Source organism: Artemia sp. Qi Xiang Cuo, chromosome 5, assembly GCF_049724085.1.
Source record: "Artemia sp. Qi Xiang Cuo chromosome 5, ASM4972408v1, whole genome shotgun sequence".
Classification (NCBI taxonomy): Eukaryota; Metazoa; Arthropoda; class Branchiopoda; order Anostraca; family Artemiidae; genus Artemia; species Artemia sp. Qi Xiang Cuo.
The window spans coordinates 16,923,521-16,939,230 of record NC_142798.1 but is presented as its reverse complement, the minus strand read 5'-3'; the positions used below and the strand labels follow the sequence as shown (position 1 = coordinate 16,939,230).

General features: G+C 37.2%; 1 long non-coding RNA gene across 1 annotated transcript in view; it reads right to left on the bottom strand.

Moving 5' to 3' along the window:
• The window catches only part of LOC148951873 (uncharacterized), a 36,703-nt gene that overhangs the window by 1,122 nt on the left and 19,871 nt on the right, over positions 1-15,710 (bottom strand). Inside the window, exon 2 of the long non-coding RNA XR_016141777.1 lies at positions 975-1,230. This is a non-coding gene — a long non-coding RNA (uncharacterized LOC148951873). The remainder of the gene's footprint in view (positions 1-974; positions 1,231-15,710) is intronic.

The following is a 15,710-nucleotide window of genomic DNA, read 5'->3' as shown; positions in this document are numbered from 1 at the left end:
AGATCTTATACAGTTCTTTTTTCTCTTGTATAAATGTTCTTGAGCTCTGACGAACTTCAGTAGCAGTTGTCCCATTTTTTCATTTCTTTTTTATTCCACTTTTCCTTTTATTGTCTTCATCTTCTTGTTTGAACTGTTATGGAGACCCTTTTACAAAATCCCATCATCGGCATCAAATTCCAGGCCCTGCTGCATTTAATATTCAATTTTTGTTCAAAGTTTTTTTCTCTAGGCTATCTGGATAAGGTTCTGTTATTAGCCCATCAGAAAATTCTATGAAAAACTCTGATTTGCTGGGCCAGCTAGGAATTTGATTCCGATGAATAAATTACGCGAAAGCGTCTCCATAACAATCCCAGCAAGAAGAAATATAAGATTAGCTCATCATTGACTAAGTTCAAACAGTTCAAACATCAGTTTTGGCTGGATTTAGCGAGATCTATATTGTGAACGGGCTTGAGTTTCTACTGGGAACGGGTTTTGGTTTCGACTGATTCCCGAAATTAGTGCTAATTAAATCTTGGTAATAGTAAAATTTGAATATGAATGGATCTTTAATTTTCTTAACATTCCTTATATTTAAAGGCTGAACTCTCAAAGCCTCGAATGTGGTCATTCACATCATTTGAATAATCTAAATTTGAAAAAGGTATATCTAACATCTTAGTTGCAGCAGTAGCTGCAACCCAGTAAAGGATTTAATTAAAGTGGGACCAAAAGACGTCAAAGGTCCTATTAGGATAATGCTAACAGGTTCCTAAAAACAACCTAATGAAAAGAGAATATGGACCTAAGAACCGAGGGGTCAAAACTATGTAAAACCGTATTTCTAATTGCTCGAATAACCAGTCTAATATAGCTAAATAATAATATTATTATTATTATTATTATTACAATTATTATAGCAACATAATCAACATATAAAGTTTGTATAAAACCAAAAAAGAAAAACAAAGAATTATATTAAAACTTACAGGAATTACATCATCTTGTCTTTGAAGTGGGGGTGGTTGTTCCGGGGGTGCATTGGCGCTTGACGGTCCAGGCATGATCAAGTTCCATAAAGGTCTATCCCCAAGGGTTGGACAATCTGGTACAATTTGCTCTGACTCATGATCGAATATCTCAAGCAATTTAGCCGAAATCTGCTCCGCCATTGAGTCTCCATAAAACCCAATATTCCTCACATATAACAATTCCATAATAACAAATATAGCACCATGATTCAACCTAAAATTGCAATTTCAGAAAATTAGCTAAAAATTTACGATGGAGATACATTACTGAGCCACACAGAGAAGCAGAGGGACCCATTGTAAAAAATCTAGTGACTCGGCAGTTTTGTTCTTTTAACTGGCTTAGAATTTCAAGTAGCTAACCAATCAGGTGGAACTTAACTTTTTTTCTCCCTTTTTATTGGCTTGAAACTTCACAAATGAACACAGGAGAAACAATCATCAAGGAGGCACACTTGTGCCTCTTTAAAGAGGCGACCCATCACAATTTTGAGCGATTTCCGGTCCTAGAGGTCGCAGAGAGACGGCGGTGATCGCATTTTGTAGCCCAAGCTCAAGCTAAGAAACGTGAAAAATTTCACCCCCCCTCCAACTTTATCTTCATGGGTAAAAGTGGGCCGGAAGTTTCGACCCTCCCACCACAGCCCCCCTTTAATGTTGTCCGGTCGGGCTGAAATTTAGAGGTTAAGCTTTCCTAGGGCCCGGGAGCTTATCCTCGAAATTTTAGCTCAATCCGATCACTCCTTCCCTGTTTTCCAAAAATCAGACATAGCCACTTAATGTTCATTTCTCTTTTTTTATTAGCCACGCCTAGAGGCCACAGTTCACAACGGATCCGGGTGAATGAGGACTCACTTGAAGCGGAATTCGACCTGTTAGGGCCTTTTGATATTTTCAAACCGAAAAATTTTTCCCCGAATTTACATTTACAAAAAACCTCGTTTTCCTATAAGAGCCCATGTTAATTTTACCACCACAGCCCCCCTTTAACGTTGTCCGATCAGGCTCAAATTTAGAGGACAAGCTTTCCTGGGGCATGGGAGCTTATCCTCAAAATTTCAGCTCGATCCGACCACTCCTTCTCTGTTTTCCAAGAACCAAATATCAAGTTTTGTGGGGATTTGTTTCCGTCAAAAATAGATTGCAGAGACTAAAAATAATATAACAAGTGTGTCTGTGGTACAGTGTCGCTACTTCTGACTGTCAGGCGGAAGACCCGGGTTCGATTCCCTGTCAGAGGAAATTTTTTATATATTGAATTTAAAGTTTAAAAAAGAAACTCAGTTTCTTTTTTAAATCCAATCTATTAAATCCTTCGGCTCAACAGGCGTCTCCAGAAGAATATCACAGTCGGCCTTCAGGTTACAGGTAAGTCTCCACTGCTTTGATAACATGCCGTATACCCGCATGCTCGAAGACAAGTTGAAAAAAGAAAATCTTACTGTGCATTTGATTTGAGTATTCAGGAATTAAAAGCCTTAACACAAGAATCTTCAAGAGCGGGGCGTTTGGGGGGCAGCAGCCCCCCAACTTTAACTCCTGACACGATCAGCTAAAAGTTAGTCAAGCAATAATAAGTAATAAACTGTACAAAAAGTGTAGAAATTATTTGAAAAAAACTACGTTTTCTAAAGAGTTTGAGAGGCTGAGTCACAAGTTCTAACCTTAAAACGTACAGGGATTAGGAGGTACTGTTGGGGGGCAGCCGCCCCCAAACCCCGCACTTTTGCAGCATTTAAATAAAAAAAAACAAGTTTTTTAAACTGAAAGTAAGGAGTGACATTAAAACTTAAAACGAACAGAAATTATTCCGTGTATGAAAGGGGCTGTGCCCTCCTCAACGCCTTGCTCTTTACGCTAAAGTTTTATTGTTTAAAAAACAGAGTTGTGAGAAAGTCAAACTTTAGCGTAAAGAGCGAGGCGTTGAGGAGGGCACAGCCCCTTTCATATACGGAATAATTTCTGTTCGTTTTAAGTTTTAATGTCGCTCCTTACTTTGAGTTTAAAAAACTTGTTTTTTTATTTAAAAACTGCGAAAGCGGAAGTTTGGGGGCGGCAGCCCCCCAACTGTACCTCCTAATCCCTGTACGTTTTAAGGTTCGAACTTGTGACTCAGCCTCTTTAACTCTTTAGAAAACGTAGTTTTTTTCAAATAATGTTTTTAAAAGGCAGGTTTATTTCGCTTTGCTTCCTGAAATCTGCTAAAGGAGTAGCGTGATTGGTTCTAAAAAATACGTCAATCCATGACGTATTAATCAATGACGTCAATAAATAAACGTAAATCAATTATATTTAAAGCACACTTTCTACCAACAAGTTTTAGGGCATTAATCTTGCCTATCTTTAGTCTTGCTTTTGCTAGTCATATTCCTATTCAATTTCAGTGTTGCCCTGATGCTGAACACCAGTATTCTTTTTCACAAAAATGCTTAGAATAGCTAAATGAATGATTTAAAATGTTAAGAAATGATTTCCCGCTAATAGCCTACTATTGTTTGCAGAAGGACTAGCATAAGTTACTCCTTACTCACTAACGTATTCCTGCTCCTAATCCTGCAAACACTCAGATGCCTAATCCTGTGACACTCAGATGCACCGTTTACAAGAGGATCTCTACCCCTACCCTTTAAGTTCGATCAGTCGATGAATGAGCAGAGATCATAAATTTTGGCTGAAAATGCCAAAGTTTTAATGTGTTTTTACAAGTTTTTACCTAAGCAAGTATAGCAGTTTCGCTGAACCTGGGAATCCTGTTTATCTTCCTCCAGTAGAATAGCCCCCTCTAACGAAAAAAAATCAATTAAATTTCAAAAGAAATGAACGCCTATAGGCTATGCTTTATACCTCTATCATTTCTCGCAAATTTTCTGTTGTAGAAAGAAATCGCTTCAATTTTAACACAAAACTGATATATTGGAAAAAAAAATAATTTAAATAGTTAATATTCAACTCATAAATTAAGTTTAAAGTATTTAAAAATGAAACATGAAATATTAAATAAATTTGCTAGAGATTTTGGTGAAAAACAATATAGGTGTTGGACGTCAAATTGGCGCTAAGACCGAGCCGGATTAACACTAATTGTAGAATTCTAGAGCACTTTTTAATTAGATTTTAAACTTTTTTTACTTTGCAAATATAGATACGCAAAAAGGAGGAGACATGTTTTGTGGGACAAAGATATAAAAATGCTCGACTCTCACCAGGTGCAGAATTCAAAATTACAGTGCAGGGTTTGCACCGAGCTGCACAAATGCAGCCAAATTTGCGGAATCTCACGCACGCATAACGAATTTTTGCATGTTATCGAGGTTGATTTTATTCAACTTATTCGCAGCAAAATTTGACTAGGTTGAGAAACTAGAGATCTAGTTTCGGAAAATATGGACAGTCTTAATGCTATCAGTGGCGGAATCAGTGGCGGTTCTTGGCCATCTCTTGCGATATTATTCCTGTGACGTTAAAATCTAAGAAAAAATAAAAAACCGAATTAGTCCATTAAGATTCTAAGCAGCTCATATCTGTCTACTTTTCTTCATAATGAAGATGTTTACTTATATAAAGCAAATACATTAAAGGTTAATCAGAATACATGTTTATCATAATCGGAGGCGTTACTGTCATGCCTTACAACAGATCAGTGGCCTCTCTTGCGCCCGGGGCCAAATCTTGATTAGAAATCCTCCTCCCTGTCTCCCATAAAATTTTCAGGTCAAATTTTCATTAATCAGCAAAATTACTTTCAATTAATCAATTAATTATTTTTCTTATTTATTATTCAAATTATTAAATGATTATTAATTATCTTAATTTAATCATTATTTTTTAATTTATTTGTATTTTATTAATTGATTAATCTTATTATTTTTTTCATTTATTAACTGCGTCCTCTATTTTATTGATAAAAAAAATGATTATAACTGTTAGATTATTCATTTGAAATTTTGCGCTTCTAAAATGTTTGTGCCCGGGGCAACTGCACCCTCTGTCCCTCCCCTAAAACCGCCTCTGCACAGGATGTAACTTGCTGATTTGCATGTGGATGTTCATTTGATGGATCAAATACGACAAAAATTAGGATGACGGATAATGATCATCTAGTGGTTCCCAACTTATTCTGGGCCACGCTATCGTGTATCTTTTTTGTTCTTTAAATGCATATAACCGTGGCATCATTCACATGAATTTTTTTTTCAAAATCCAGGCTTTAAAGTATAGTCATCAGAAGGGTGCAGCTTGCCCTCCCCCCTCGTCTGCTGAAATTCAGTTTCTTCAAAAATCTTGTCAAAATTAAGATAAACCTACATACTTCAAGCATAAAGAGGAACGGGTCAGTTATCTTCAGTATATATGTTCCTTTTGGAACTATAAGGCTCATTTTTCATTGTCATTTTCACTCGTTTTGGGAAAATTGGCTCCAACTTCTCCCCCCCTCACCCCAGGATTTGATGAAATTACGACACTGTTGTCGAATCTTTTTTTTACAGGAACAGACAGAAAACCCGAATAAGTTACTCCAGTTACAAATATATTCCTGAAAGCCAATCTTCCTTTATCATGAATATTGACAGAAAAAGCGAATTATTTATAAATTAGCCACGGTTCCATTGTCCTAATCAACTTATCCTGGTTATGATTCTGCAAGGTTTTCAAAAATACCCGTCATTACATGTTCTTATTTATATAACAACATTATATAACACCATTTATATATAAAAGCCATCATAATGATGGCTTTTGAACATATTTGCTGGCAATGCTATCTTGCATCAGGAATTTGGTAACACCGTTCAGAAGGAGATCAGCGGATGTTTTTGTAAAAGACAGCAATTAGCAACATATCGAACCTTTTCTTTATTAAATAAAAAAAAACAAGTTTTTTAAACTGAAAGTAAGGAGCGACATTAAAACTTAAAACGAACAGAAATTATTCCGTATATGACAGGGGCTGTCCCCCCCTCAACGCCTCGCTCTTTACTCTAAATTTTTTTATTTTTTTAAAAAATAAAATTGTGAGACAGATTCAAACTTTAGCGTAAAGAGTGAGGCGTTGAGGAGGAGACAACCCCTTTCATATATGGAATAATTTCTGTTCGTTTTAGGTTTTAATGTCGCTCCTTACTTTCAGTTTAAAAAACTCGTTTTTTTTAATTTCTGATCGTTTTTTAGTTAATGCAGCTTTTATTTGCATAAAAATTTTACTTTTCTTTTGCTAAATGGATGTCTTTACAAATTAACTTACGTAACTAACTTCTATATTCGTATATTTTTCTTCTGGCAAAAAATACAAAGTTGCAGATTTTTGCAGATATGAGCTTGAAACCTATGTAATAGGGTTTTCTGATACGCTGAATCTGACGGTGTGATTTTCATTAAAATTCTTTCACTTGTAGGGGATGTTTCCCCCTCTTTAAAAAATCGAGTAAATTTTCTCAGGCTCGTAGCCTTTGATGAGTAATACTAAACTTAATAAAATTTATATATTTGGAATCAGCATTATAAACCCATTCTTTTAAAACATTTATTGACATCAAAATTCCGTTTTTACAAGTTTCGATTATTATTGAGCCATATCGCTTGTTTTTTTATTGTTTTTTTCTTATTACGTATATTTTATTACGTATATTATGGGGTTCTCCCCTTAGTAAAAACGAAGCTATTTAAGGTAAAAGTTAAAAAAAATTTTATTCACAAAAACCAGAATCACAAAGTCCGTTTAATTAGAATAGATAGCTCTTTTGAAAGCACTAAAAAAACTGTAGCGAAAAGAGCGAGGTATTGACTTGGGGGAGAACCCCCTCACATACGTTATAATTTCTGTTCGTTTTAAGTTCTAATATTCCTTCTTAAATTTCAGTTGAAAAAAATTGTTTTTTTTTATTTAATTGCTGATCGTTTTTTTAATAATGCTTGGAAATCTGGCGCCCCCTTCATAGAAATGTCCCTTACCCCAAAGAAACATCCTCCACGGAAATATTCTCAGAGTAACCCCCTCCTCTAGCCCCCCCCCCCTCCAGAAAAAATCCTTCCTGAAAATGGTTGTATACTTCCCAATAACCAATAAATAATGCTGGCAAGTCCGGCGCCCCCTTCATGGCAATTTCCCTTCCCCCATGAAAACTTCCTTCATGAACAGATCCTCCAACATAACCCCCGACCCCCCCTTCCCACCCACAAGCAGAAAAAAAACCTCCAGAAAAATTCTGTATACTTCCGAATAACCAAAACAAAATTTTAACATTGGGTAAATTTCATATCTTTTAGCCCTCCCTCTGGGTACTTCGGGGGATTAAGTCATCCTAAAAGACATATTTATCATATTTTCGACCATGCTGAACAAAATGACTATCGCAAAATTTTGATCGGGTGACTTTGGGAAAAAAATAAGCGTGGGAGGGGGCCTAGTTGCCCTCCATTTTTTTGGTCACTTAAATAGGGAACTAGAACTTTTAATTGCCGTTCCAATGAGCCCTCCCACGATATTCTAGGACCACTGGGTCGATACGATCACCCCTGGGAAAAAAAAAAAACAAATAAACACGCATCCGTGATATTTCTTCTGGCAAAAAAATGTGAAATTCCACATTTTTGCAGATAGGAGCTTGAAACCTCTACAGTAGGGCTCTCTAATACGCTGAATCTGATGGTGTGATTTTCATTAAGGTTCTATGACTTTTAGGGGGTGTTTCCCCCTTTTTTTGAAAATCAGGCAAATTTTCTCAGGCGCGTAACTTTTGATGGGTAGCACTAAACTTGATGAAAGTTATATATTTTAAATCAGCATTGAAATCTCATTCTTTTGATATATCTATTGGTATCAAAAACCCGTTTTCTAGAGTTTCGGTTACATTGAGCCGGGTCGCTCCTTACTTACAGTTCGTTACCACGAACTGTTTGAAAGTACAACCATTAGTTTTTAACCTTTTCCCTCGCACATCTCATTGAAGGGTGCCCTCAGTCACAAACCCTTTGGACCAATAAAATATAGCCTCTAACTATACAGTGAATAAGTTGCGTTTAAAAATTCCCAATAAAAACAAAAACTTCTTGAGATAAATTCACAAATGAAAACCGGCAAACATTTAGGACTGGTCTTCCGTTATTGATAATTTTTCATAGTCAAATCATAGTCCGATATCTTTCAAATCTTAACATCATAAAGTTGATTACTAAGGTTAATGAAATCAATATTTAATTATTTTCTTAATCAACTAACTAAGATTAAAAACTCTTCGTAGAAGTAAGCCACCTAGCTCAGTTTCATTCCTCACACGTAGAGTTTCACTTGAGTACAAGGGCGTACCCAGGATTTTTGTTCGGGGAAAAGGTCTTTTTTTGCAGTGGGAGGTGGAGCGGTTTAAAAAAAAATTAAAAACGCTTAAAAACTATCTTATATATATTTTTGTTGCGCTTTTACAAGTCAGGGTTTTACAAAAACTACGCTTTGACTACAATTTCGGGGGAGGGGTTGCTTGACTCTATCCCACGAAGCTCCCATTTCCTTTTAATCTGTTCAAATGATCTTTCTATGCCATTTGAGAACATTCTACTGTTAATTTGGTCCTAACTGGAGTACCAACCATAATACTTTTTGGACGCCTGTATTCCTTCGCTCGTCAAAAGCGTGACCTAGCACCCCAATCTTAGTTCTAAGAGAAATCTTCCAAACTGTATACTACTGTGAAAAACATCTTTTGCCTTGGCACTTTAAATTTGAGGGGCTAATCAACCCAAAATCATGATTGGAACAGTAGCTTCAGCCTAGTAAAGAACGAACCACGACCCATAATAGCCAGAAATGGTAACTATTAATCTTCACTAGTGTAAATAGGAAAATGTTATTTCGAGAAAAAAATATAAGTATTTTAAAAAACCTGAAACCCCAAAAAATGGTGTCGGAACGAAACAAAAAGTACACCATTGGTATTACCATGACCAAAAACCTCATCATAGGCAGCGCGATCGCGCTGCCTAAGTAAAGAACGATGTTGGCACAATGTTTTTTTTTCCATACCCGGGCACTTCGTATCGAAGAATTTGTAGTAGAAACTTCGAAAACGGCTCATTCGATTGGAAATTGGAGTGGCTAGTGCCCTTTTTAATAGTCGAAAGTGATTGGAGGGCAACTAGCCCCACTCCCATGCCCATCATTCCCCCAAACACATCCAATCAAAATTTTGAGATAGCCATTTTGTTCAGCGTAGTTGATTTCCAGATAAAGAATATCTTTTTGAGGAGGACACTCCCCCACAACCCTCAGGACAAGAGATTTAAGTTATGCCCTGGGGGCATATAAGAACGATGTTAGCACAATGTATTATTTTTTTTTCCTTTAGAGCAGGATACATCGTATCGAAGATGTTGTCGTAGAAACTTCGAAAAGGGCTCATTCAATTGGAAATTGGAGTGGCTTGTGCCCTTTTTAATAGTCGAAAGTGATTGGAAGATAACAAACACCCCTTCCACGCCCACGATTTCCCAAAAAACATCCAATCAAAATTTAGAGATAACCATTTTGTTCAGCGTAGTTGATTTCCAGATAGAAATTATGTTTTGGACTCCCACACAGCCCTCAGGGCAAGTGTTGTAAGTTATGCCCTGGGGGCATAGAAGGTTTTTTATAGAAAGCATTGTCATAGAAACTTCAAAAAAGCTCATTCGATTGGAAATTCAAAGGGCTAGTGCCCTTTTTAATGCTCAAAAGTGATTGGAGGGCGAGTAACCCCCCTCTCACGCCCATCTTTTCCCCAAACACATCCTATCAACATTTTTAGATATCCATTTTATCCAACGTAGTTTTAAGTTCTGGAAATTAGGTCTTTGATGATGACAACCCCACAGCCCTAAGGACAAGGGTTGTAAGTTATGACCTGGGGGCATGTAAGGTTTTTATAGAACGAAGTTGGCACAATGTATTTTTTTTTTTCCATATCAAGGCACTTTGTATCGAAGGGGTTGTCGTAGAAACTTCGAAAGGGCTCATTCGATTGGACATTGGAGTGTGTATTGCCCTTTTTAATAGTCGAAAGTGATTGGAGGGCAACTAGCCCCCCCTTCCCCCACGCCGATAATTCCCCCAAACACATCCAATCAAAAGTTTGAGATAGCCATTTTGTTCAGCGGAGTTGATTTCCAGGTAGAAAATATATTTTTGAGGAGGACACTTCCCCAAAACCCTCAGGGCAAGGGTTTTAAGTTATTCCCTAGGGGCATATAAGAACGATGTTGGCACAATGTATTATTTTTTTTTCTTTAGAGCAGGATATTTCGTATCGAAAAAGTTGTCGTAGAAACTTCGAAAAGGGCTCATTCAATTGAAAATTGGAGTGGCTTGTGCCCTTTTTGATAGTCGAAAGTGATTGGAAGCCGACTAACCCCCCTTTCACGCCCACCGTTTCCCGAAACACATCCCATCAAAATTTTGAGATAGACATTTTGTTCAGCGTAGTTGATTTCCAAATAGAAATTATGTTTTTTGAGGAGGACACTCCCACACAGCCCTCAGGGCAAGTAATGTAAGTTATGCCCTCGGGCATATAGGGTTTTTATAGAACTTGTTGTCGTAGAACCTTCAAAAAGGGCTCATTCGATTGGAAATTGAAATGGCTAGTGCCCTTTTTAGTAGTCGAAAGTGATTGGAAGGCAACTAACACTCCTTCCAGGCCCATCATTTCCCCAAACACATCCAATAAAAATTTTGAGATAGCCATTTTGTCCCACGCAGTTCAAAATTCAGGAAACTATATCTTTGAGCAGGACACTCCCCCCGCAGTCTTCATGGCAAGGGTTATAAGCTATGCCCTGGGGTCGTACAAGGTTTTTATTGAAATCTCTGTCGTAGAAACTTGAAAAAGGGCTCATTCGATTTGGCTAAGGCTAATTCAAATTCAAAGGGCTAGTGCCCTTTTTAATAGTCGACAGTGATCTGAGGGCAACTGACCCCCTCTCACGCCCACCTTTTCCCCGAACACATCCAATCAAAATTTTGAGATAGCCATTTTGTTCAACGTAGTTGAAAGTTCTGGAAAATACGTCTTTAACGATTACAAACCCCAAAGAGCCCTCAGGGCAAGTTATGGTTATAAGTTATGCCTTGGGGGCAAATAAGGTTTTCATAGAAAGTGTTGTCGTAGAAACTTCAAAAAGCGCTTGTCTGATTGGAAATTGAAATGGCTAGTGCCCTTTTTAATAGTCGAAAGTGATTGGAAGGCAACTATCACCCCTTCCAAGCCCACCATTTATCCAAACACATCCAATCAAAATTTTGAGATAGCCATTTTTTTCAAAGTAGTTAAAAGATCCAGAAATCATATCTAAGAGGATGACACTGCTCCACAGCCCTCAGGGTAAGGGTTGTAAGTTATGCCCTGGGGGCATATAAGGTTTTTATTGAAAGCTTTGTCGTAGAAATTTGTTATGCCCTCGGAGCATATAAGGTTTTTATAGATAGTGATGTTGTAGAAACTTCAAAAAGGGCTCATTCGACTGGAAATTATAAAAGCTTGTGGCCTTTTTAATAGTCGAAAATGATTGAAGGACAACCTACATCCCTCTCACACCCACCATTTCCCCAAACACATCCAATCAAAATTTTGAGATAGCCATTTTGTTCGACGTAGGCAAAAAGTCTGGAAATTATGTTTTTGAGGATGACACTCCCCCCAAAGCCCTCAAGGCAAGGGTTATAAATTAGGTCCTGGGGGCATATAAGGTTTTTTTTTAGAAAGCGTTGTCGTAGAAACTTCAAAAAGTAATCATTCGATAGGAAATTGAAACAGCCAGTGCCCTTTTTAATTGTCGAAAGTGATTGGATGGCAAGTAACCCCCCTCTTACGCCCACCATGTCCCCAAACGCATCCAATAAAAATTGTGCGATAGCCAGTTTGTTCAACGTAGTTCAATGGTCCAGAAATTATGTCTTTGAGGATGACAATCCCGTCACAGCCCTCAAGTCAAGGGTTGTAAGTTTTGCCCTGGGGAATATAAAGTTCTTATAGAAAGCATTGCCCTACAAACTTCAAAAAGGACTCATCCGATTGGAAATTGAAAGGGCTAGTGCCCTTTATAATAGTCGGAAGTGATTGGAGGGCAACTACCCACCCTCCCATGCTCACCATTTCTCCAAACACATCCAATCAAAGTATTGAGATAGCAATTTTCTTCAACGTAGTTGAAATTTCTGAAAATTAGGTCTTTGAGGATGACAACCCCCAGCCCTCAGGGCAAGGGTTGTAAGTTATGCCCTGGGAACATATAAGGTTTTTATTGAAAGCGCTGTCGTAGAAACTTCAAAAGGGTTCATTTGATTGGAAATTGAAATGGCTAGTGATTTTTTTAATAGTTGAAAGCGATTGAAGAGCAACTAAGGCCCCACTCACGTCCACCATTTCCCCAAACACATCCAATCAAAATTTTGAGGTAGCGATTTTGTTTAACGTAGTTGAAAGTTCTGGAAATTAGGTCTTTGAGGTTTACAACCCTCCCCCACTACCCTGAGGCGGAGGTTATAAGTTATGCCCTGGAGGCATATAAGGCTGTTATAGAAAGTTTTGTCGTAGAAACTTCAAAAGGACTCATTTGATTGGAAATTGAAAGAGCTAGTGCCCTTTTTAATAGTCGAAAGTGATTGGAAGACTTGAAATTTTATAGTAAAGATCGATGTGGGTTTAATGTATTATTTTGTTGTTGTTGTTGGTGTTTAGACCAGGGCACTTCGTATTGAAGGAGTTGTCGTAGGAACTTCGAAAAGGGCTCATTCGATTGCAAATAAAAAGGGTTGATGCCATTTTTAATAGTCGAAGGTGATTGGAGGGAAACTAATCCCCCTCCCACGCCCACCCTCCCTTTGCCTTTATATTTAAAAAGTAAATATTGCCTTAAGATTAAATCAAAATGCACTGTGTTAATGCTATTTCCCAATAAGGCATCTCAGCAGTATCCCAAGAACGACTGAGGGTATTATGTTCAAACTTTCGGGGCTACTTCTGCTCTTAAAATTCAACCTAATCAAAATAGCGTAAGTGTATCCAAGCTATCAAAGAAAGTAAACAGATTTTTTCTGCGAATGGTATCAAGTTATCTAGTTCGGGTCAACTAGAGGAGGCATGAAACTACATTAAACGCTATTATCTGTGTCCATATTTTTAAAAGGGTGTATTTAGCTCAACATTGCTGGAAAGTTTTCTCCAGCATACAAATAGCACGCAAAACTATAGATTCTTAAAAAAACGAAAAGATTTAAAGCATTATTTTCTTTTTCCCTGAAAAGACTATTACAATATAAAACGAACAGAAATTAATTAAAAAAAACTTTTTCCCCAAAATAAGTTTTTCAAAAAAAAGTAAAGAACTCCATTAAACAAAAAATGAGCAAAAATAAAATCAAATAATCTACCAAGAGTGAAACAACCGCAAATCAGCATCGATAAATAAGTAAAACCCAAAACGAACAGAAATTACAATAAATAACCGGTCAAACTCAAAACGATCAGAAATTAACAAAAGTTGGGTTCAAAACCCTTATGCCTGCCCAAGGCCAGAACATAATTTGCACTTCACTGAAAAAAATACAAATGAATGTGCATTGTCAGTTTAATATAGCCTGCGTGTACTAATATTTAGTAATCAAAATGTTAATATTATTTGATTTATTAAAGCCATAAAAGTAAAAACATTTATACTATGTGAATGGGCCTTTAGCTAGCCAGCTTGTTAACAACGCCCTTTGATGAGAAACAAGAATAAGACCACAAAATTCATAGCTTAACATAAATTATCTAGTTTGTTATTGATTTTTACCAAAGAGAAAGGGTAACTTATAAGAGTGTAAACTGACCCTAGCGTCGACAAAAATACTTACAACGCCATCTACCACTTGGCGACAATTGGCAATAATTTAATTAGTATGATTAGTAAAATTAGGGTAGTAATAAGTACCTGATCTCAGTTCCTGATAAAAAAAAAACGATTTCAAAGCTTGAAAATACCATTTATCGCCAGACGCTAGATGGCATTGATAGGTTTTTTTGGTCGACGCTTGTGCCCGTTTCCGCTCTTACAAGTTACCCATACTCTTTGAATTTTTACTTTTTTTTTCAAAGTTTCTATACGCATCATACATCATACATCAACAGAATCTATACAACATCGACTTGTACTAAAAACAACGAAATAACATAAAGCAGTTCTGTCTCGCTCCTATGAAGCAGAGATGCAAGACCTGATATAATCTTTAATGGAAGACGACACGAAAATCCTGAAACAAAATGCCAATAAAAAGCAGGTTCTGTTACGAATACAAAAGCCTTTTAGAAATTGACTATAATGTGGTTAGACCTGTGACAGGAAGGTGATAACTACTTTTGTTTCAATCGTTAAAATGTAGTCAGCTTTAAGTTTCAAACATTCAATATGTAGTGCATAAAAATTGAGACAAATTCTGAGACAAAAACCCACCAGCCATAAAAATAAGACGAAAATTATTTAAGTTCCAGATTCAGAACGTGACTCACTGATATTCTGCTGGCGTACCTTTATAATTAGGGGATGAGGATCCACCTATTAGATTAGCCTATCAAATAGTGGCCTAAGACTATAATTTTCTTATTTGAACCCTCTCCCTTCCCCTCTCAAGGAAAAATGCCCTAGTATTTTTTTCTGATTAAAAAAACGCTTTATCCTTCTAATGGTCAGACCTGCGTACATCCGTCCTAGCTAAGTGGTTGGCGCACTGGGCAGGGAATCCTTTTTCCGAGGGGTTCGGTTCAATTCCAAGCATGGCCAGTTTTTTTGGTTTGGTTCGGGAGGGGGTTCAGTGGCGTGACTCTGTAAGCTCAGCCAGAGCCGCCAGCTCTGAATGGGTACCTGGAAAAGTCTCGGGAAAGTAAGCAGAAAGTGTGTGGGAAAGCAGAGAATGGCTGGCCCCGAACCCCCATTGCACTTTTTGGCTGAAGGGCCACGAAACGGAGATCAGCACCGCCGGTTTGGACCTCAAGGGTCTAGTACCGTCATACTTACTTACTTACTTTACTTACCTGCGTACATCTATACTTACTAGAACAAAAAAAAAAAAATGATCACCAAGCGATCGTGAGCAACAATTGATACTAAGTGTTTATGTTTTTTTTGTTTTTTTTTAGAGGGAAGACTCCTCATTTTTATCCAGATCATATTGAAGCCTTCGTGGAAAAATGCTTATGAAGACTTGCAATATATTTTCAGGTATGTAAGTATACAAACGGTAGGGACATTGGGACCCGTGGCCCGTTGAAATATTAAGATTTGAAGTTTCTCCTGTGTTGCGTATACGTTTTGTTTCATACGGTCTATGTGCCTTGATTTTTTTTTGTATTATTTGATTTATATATTCAGGGGGTGGGGTTTAGAAATGCAACGTAGTACCTTGAGGGTGGCTCTGTCCCCTAGACTCGGTATGAATTCAAAGGAACTTTCTTTACTTTTATTGGAGCTTAGATAAGTATGCAGATCGTAGGGATATTGGGGTCCGTGACCCGTTGGGATATTAAGATTTGAAGAGTCTCATACTGTATTTTATGCGCTCTATGTACCTTGATTTTGTTTTGAATTAGATTCGTAAAAGCAAATAATTGAAACTTGTTTTAAAAATTGTTGAATTTCAATAAGAAAGATATGTACTTTTTTCACTCAAAAATACAAGAACAAGGTGAAATAATT